The sequence below is a fragment of the Malus domestica genome, chromosome 12, assembly GCF_042453785.1.
Source record: "Malus domestica chromosome 12, GDT2T_hap1".
Classification (NCBI taxonomy): domain Eukaryota; kingdom Viridiplantae; phylum Streptophyta; class Magnoliopsida; order Rosales; family Rosaceae; genus Malus; species Malus domestica.
Window position 1 is genome coordinate 16,386,016 of NC_091672.1, and position 6,319 is coordinate 16,392,334.

The 6,319-nt window shown below is 36.7% G+C and overlaps 1 protein-coding gene across 1 annotated transcript in view; it reads right to left on the reverse strand.

Moving 5' to 3' along the window:
• LOC103450022 (alpha carbonic anhydrase 4-like) overlaps nucleotides 1–3,880 on the reverse strand; it is a 48,854-nt gene extending 44,974 nt beyond the window's left edge. Inside the window, exons 1-3 of the mRNA XM_070809779.1 lie at nucleotides 3,434–3,880; nucleotides 3,239–3,345; nucleotides 2,786–2,847 (exon numbers count right to left, since the gene is read on the reverse strand). The gene's annotated coding sequence lies outside the window, so the exon portion shown is untranslated. The remainder of the gene's footprint in view (nucleotides 1–2,785; nucleotides 2,848–3,238; nucleotides 3,346–3,433) is intronic.
• Between the last annotated feature and the right edge of the window lie 2,439 nt (nucleotides 3,881–6,319).

Below are 6,319 nucleotides of genomic sequence, written 5' to 3' on the forward strand. Positions count from 1 at the left end.
CAAAAAGTAAAACTTCATAGGGATTTTGATAATTGGTATACTAATAGATACTACCAAGGAATCAAAATGAATTGTGGTTTCCTATCTCGAAAGGTTTGGTAATGATGACGAGAGAATAGTAATTGGATTGATTGGTGAATCTACAGTGGTACACAGTTATCGACATAATAGGCCTACTTTAGGGTCATCTGTTTGACTCCGATCTAAATCTTTCCTCGGCAGGAAGTTTCTTCACTTAAAGTATAAAGACGTTCACCAAAACGATCTTCCGTAAGGTTGATAACTCTTCTAAGTAACTCAAAACTTAGGAAAAGCTAAAACATTTTTCGCGCTCGACGAGGTGGCAAGATTCTCAATTAAGTTCAACAACCGAGAATGCTTACATCATGCATGTGATAAATGCAATACTGCCTAAACTTATGCTCTAATACCAAACTGACACACCTGACCTGGAATGTCTACCTGAACTCGGAATCGAGTTGTGCTGGCCGACACCAAGAAGGTGACAAAGCCATAAAGTGTAGTGATGTGGAAAATGTGAGTAAATTTAAACCTAAAAGTGCCGAAATAGAAGAGTGCGCATATGAGCGAGAATGAACCTATTTCACACGTGATTTTGGAGCATTTTTTGGCATGGAATGGATAGCATATGCTTGGAGCAAAGGGAATGGACGAAATTTGAAGTTTGTGCATCATCCTCTCCCTATAAATAACCATTTTTAGCACACTCATTTCACCCAACACATCCATTCACCTACCACTACATCCACTCATTTCACCCAACACATTCACCTACCACTATATCCACTCATTTCACCCAACACATCCACTCATTACAACCACCCAACACATTCACCTACCACTACATCCACTCATTACAACCACCCAACACATTTAGCTACCATTACATCCACTCATTACAACTCCATACACTCCTCTCCCTATCCTATAAATACATCCACCCTTCACCATAACTAGGGATCTAAAAAAAAGACCTTACATTCATCCATATATTCCCACATCCCACAAACACATACAATTCCATTCCCTTGTCGTGGCACTCATCCAACCAAAAATAGAACACAATCCACCCATCCACCCTTCACCATAACTCACCTATATCCATCCACCACCATAATTTACCACTCATCCATCAAACCACACCTTGTGCCGCAACAAAGAGAAGAAGGAGGAACCTTGGACGTGCTTGCCATTCAAGTTGGATTGTTGGAGCATTTTTAGGTGTTTTCATTCTTTTGTTTTCAATGTCTAAATTTGTTTATCTTTGCTTTGTGAGTATGTGGAACTAAACCCCCCTTAGCTAGGGGGAATTCGAAACCATGTTCATGCTTGCAATATGATTTGATTACCTTCAGTTGTGATTTCATAAGTTGTGAATTCAATTTGTTTAACTGCTTGATTGATAACTTATTCGTGTATGTTTATTAAGAGTGCACACTTAGTTTGCATGCATGAATATGATGCTAGAGTATAAGGGAGTTTCACCTAATAGTTACAAACTTATATTCACAAGTAGTGGAGGTCGCTTATAAACGATCTCGTTAAATAAATTCTTGGCAGGAGTTTCATGCTCATCATAGTAACGAATGCCTCGTCAATACTTATAGTTTTCATAATGCTTAATGATCTTTGATTGTATCTTTATTGTGCTGTTCACGTAAAGAACTTTTGAAGAATGCTTGAATTTTTGTATACGTTTTCCCATCCAATTCAATAACTTAAGGAGAACTTGAAGGTTAATTTAAGCGGACTTAATTAACTTGGGGTGTTGAGTTTCATGATTGATCAAAAGAACAACTGAAAATTGGTTTATGTGCAAGTATGTCATGTGTGGAGAAGAACCTCCTAGCTAGCCTTCTATCCATTCAATTTACTCAAATTCATGCAGATTTCATTAGTTCTTTAATTTACTTGTTTTGTTTTCAAATTCGTCAAAACCAAAACCCCCTTTACTTTAAAGTGTTTTATTAGTCAAAATCTGTTTTGATTTGTGTTTTTAGGTGTCCCAAAAGTGTGTTAGAGTCCAAATCTGCCCAGTTTGTGTTTTTAGGAAGATTTGAGCGTTTTTAGCTTGTTTTGAGTCATTTGAGTTTGTTTTAAGTTCTTTGAGTCTAGTTTAGTGTTTTTAACTTTGTTCATATGTTTTTAAGTCAGTTTAGAGGTTTTAGCAAGCCCTCCTAATCTCCGGTTTAGAACGATCCCTACTTGCATTTATACTACAATTTGACAACAAGAGGGTTTAATTTGTGTGTTAAGTTAATTTTCGCATCAGCCGACACCAAGAAGGTGACAAAGGCATAAAGTGTAGTGAAGTGGAAAATGTGAGTAAATTTAAACCCAAAAGTGCCGAAATAGAAGAGTGCGCATATGAGCGAGAATGAACTTATTTCACACGTGATGTCAAAGCATAAGTAAAATACAGTAAAAGTAGGATAAGACTTATACCATCAAAGGTACTCTCCTATACCCACATTTGTCAAGAATCCTCGTCAACATGAAAACTCTGCTACTAAAACATGGAGGGGCGAAAAATAAGGGTGAGTGGGCCACAATAATTTGTTAATTCTAGTCAACATAATACTATTCATAGCCGCAAATCTAATTAAGACATCCCATAGGATTATTTCATAATTTTGTAATTTCCGTCATTTCACTATTTCTTATAAATGTTAATTTAATATAGGCGTAACATAGAATTTTTTTATTAAATATATAAAAGGAAACTAAATAAATATATAATATTTAAAAGTAAAGACCCACTCACAAATCGTGTTGTTAAGTCAAAACCGCCTTGCGGGCATCGAATATCCTTGCGATGCGTTTTACCTAGAAATGAAACCATTTACATTAATATATAACATACTAATGTAAATTCGTGTATTCGTACAAAGTATGACAAATAAAGGAACTATTTTAAAACGGTCAAATTTCGGAAAGCGGACGGGGGATTTGGGTTCAGCATGTCGAGAAACCTAAGGGAGGGACCCTCCATGCACCACCGTAAGGTGGCTGTATTGGCAACCACGTGCCACTCCCGGTGGCTTCCCCACGCGCGCCCACGCACCTGCAAGTACGTTAGTACTCATTTTCCTTGCGAAGCTCTACATATTTGCAGTTTTGATCCAACTTTCAGAGCTCTGTTTGAGCTCATTTCCCAACCAAAATCATTGATTCAAGAACCAACTAAAAGTTAGGAATGTGATGAATAAAACTATACCAATTTAAGGCTGAGGCGGGTCGGCGTTGATAGAAAAAATGGCATGAATGTGGCCTGATGGCCACGATTCTCATTGAAATCTGGGGAGAAACTTCCCCTCGCTGTTTCTGCCATAAAACCAGTCCGAAACTCACTCATAAACTCTAAAAGTCAATTCAAACGATGAGAAGAGATCATTTGAAGTATTTTCGACACTCATCTTCACTAAAATCGATGAGATCCACGCCGGGAAATCTCCACAGTGCTGGAGCTCCATGATCCGAGAGTTATATTGTTTGAATTTATAGGGCTAAACCTAAGGCCTAGGCTAGGTTTCAGGTGAGAAGATAATGTGGAAGTAGTGGTTCGATTGTCATTCGCCACGGAAAATGGTGGTGGTAATCTCGGCCTCATGGCCATACCATGTTTACAAAGATGAAAGAGAGACAACAAAGAGTTTGAGGGAGAGAGGTGCAGGGCGAGAGACCGAGATGGACATATATGGGTGGTCTAGTGTGGTTTAGTAGTTCTTGTGGAGCTTGCCGGAGAAGACGGCGAGTGGTGATGGTGCTCAGCTACTCTAGTTTACACAGAAGGCAAGAGAGTTTTGAGATGAGAGCTGAAGTGAGGTGAAAGAGAATAGAGATCGAGTGAGAGAGACAGGGAGGGTTCGAGAGAGTCCCCAAAAATGTAAAGGATGAACTGCCACATGGAGGAAGGGGGAAGGAAGTGGGGTGCGAGTCTCACCAAATAAAATTTTAAAAGTAAAAGTAAAAAAAAATAAAAATGTGATATATAATAGAAAATATCTGAAATTGTGAATTTACTAAAATGCCTTGGACTTTGTAAGTTTGTAGAATCTTCATCGTAGCTCCAAAAATTTGATTCCGCTTGCGCCTACGCGTTAGTAGCAGTGAGTACTACAAGGATACACTAAAAAAAAGTTTTGTACATCTCACTATACGTTGGTTAACTAAAGTCAACATCCTCGTCTTTAGGGGCATTTTGGTCAATTCACATCTTTTAAAATTCATAAAACCGTAAAATTGGGGATTGGTTATTACACATTTCGTCAGGCAAGTCCCTCCATAAAAAAAGTATGCTAAATGAAAATTTTGACGAAAATAATGTAGGCAAGAACATTTGCCCAACGAAATTCATAGGATTTGGTCAGGCAAATCTTTAATATGAGGGAAATTGGATTTTTTGAGAAAAATATATGGGGAAACTTTAAGGTTTTCCTGATGAATATAGTGACAATGCTCGACGAAATTGAGTAAGTTTGCCCAATTAAATTTACAAATTTCCTCGGGTAAACTCCAAAAAATCAATTTTTCTCTATACTTTTATTTAATTTCAAATAGTTCAATCATCAAATTTGATGATCAGGTCTATTCAATGTGTGGTTTGAGCCTCAATTAGTATCCTTGCAAAAAATAAACAAAATCAAAGGTGATATAGCCATTAAATCATGATTCTACGTTTGTAACCGTCCAACTTTTTGTCCCATTTCCTAATCCATGAAAGTTTTTTATTGGTGATTTTTGGTATATGCAATCTAGTATAATATCCAAATAAGTTTGACAGTTGGATCATTGAAATCAATTTCGTACACAGCGTATCTCGTCAAAATAATGGATTCAACGAACACTTAGAGTTTATTTAATACTTCTATTAAGAAGGATGTAAAATTTTGTAGTAACCACTATTGCAAATATTATAAATTGATGATCGGGTCCGTTCATTGTATTCTTATAGGATCGAGCAATGTAGTTGTAAAAGTTCATCAAAATTAGAGCTAAAATAATCGTTAAATCATGATTATATAGTTCTAACCGTCCAAGGATTTCGTCTCGTTGCCGAATCCATGAAAGTTTTTTTTTTTTTTTCGATTTTTGGCTATGCAATCCCGGAGTATATACCAAACTACACTAACTGTTGGATCGTTCAAATTAATTTGGCCGACTGCGAAAATCTTCAAGGAATTGAATATGCGAAAATGTCATATACCTTGCCAGACAAATATTATACCTTTGCCTGACAAACAAAAAGCCCTAAACCCTCAATCATAAAATATATCTTTGCCTGCCAAATTTCCCATGTTTTCGTCGGGCAAGGCGCCTTATCCGATGAAACTCTCGCCCTTCTATCGGGCGAAATCTTTAAATATTTTTTTAGAAATTGAAGATTGAATGGACCATTGTAAAAAATAAAATTAATCCAATGCTTTATTTAGTACACAAGTTTCATTACAATGGATTGCACATAATATTACAACAATAAACCTTAAATCACTGTTAGTATAATCTTCCATTTCATTATCCTCTTCTGAAGCCCTTTCATTACTTGAGTTATCGGTGCTATTGTCAAGATATTCGGCTGGATTGGTGAGAGGGGCCCGATGCCAATACATATTGCATCTATTTCAATTATGAGGACACATGACATCTGGCATGGTGGTTGTACGATGTGTTGCTTTGTACTCTGGGAATGTTTCGGGTCGCTATGGATGAATTCTCTTGGTAAACATTTTGGTCATAATCGGTATCCTCATCGTCCTCCTGTTGTGGTTTTGGCAAGTCCTAAGTATTTCTATGTTGTATGAAATGTAGTATTTTTCAACCACCTCTTGCTTTTGGATCATCGAGGTAGAATATTTTTTTGCCGTATTAGCGAGGATATAGGAATCATCTTCTAACCACCGGGTGTTTATGTTGACATATAACATGTAATTATCTCGAATGATAATCCTTGCGTTGTTTGGGTTTGTATAATACTAATGACACTTGAATATCATGACTTCCTTATGATTTGTGTATAATAATTGAACCACACCTATAAGTTTGCCGACGGAAAAACTATTTGCATTTTTCCCTAAGACAAAAACTCCACTGTTTTGAATGCACAATTTATCGTCATTTTGTCATCAAGAATTTAACTCCATTCACGTGAAAACCATAGTACGTTTTTGCTTTAACGGGACCACGTACCAATTTCAATAATTCTTAGTCGAACAAGGGCGATTTGGCTTCTCTCAACTACCTCATCTAGTAAAAGCCAAATACAACTATATATGCAAGTTTTTTTTTTTCAACAAACAAA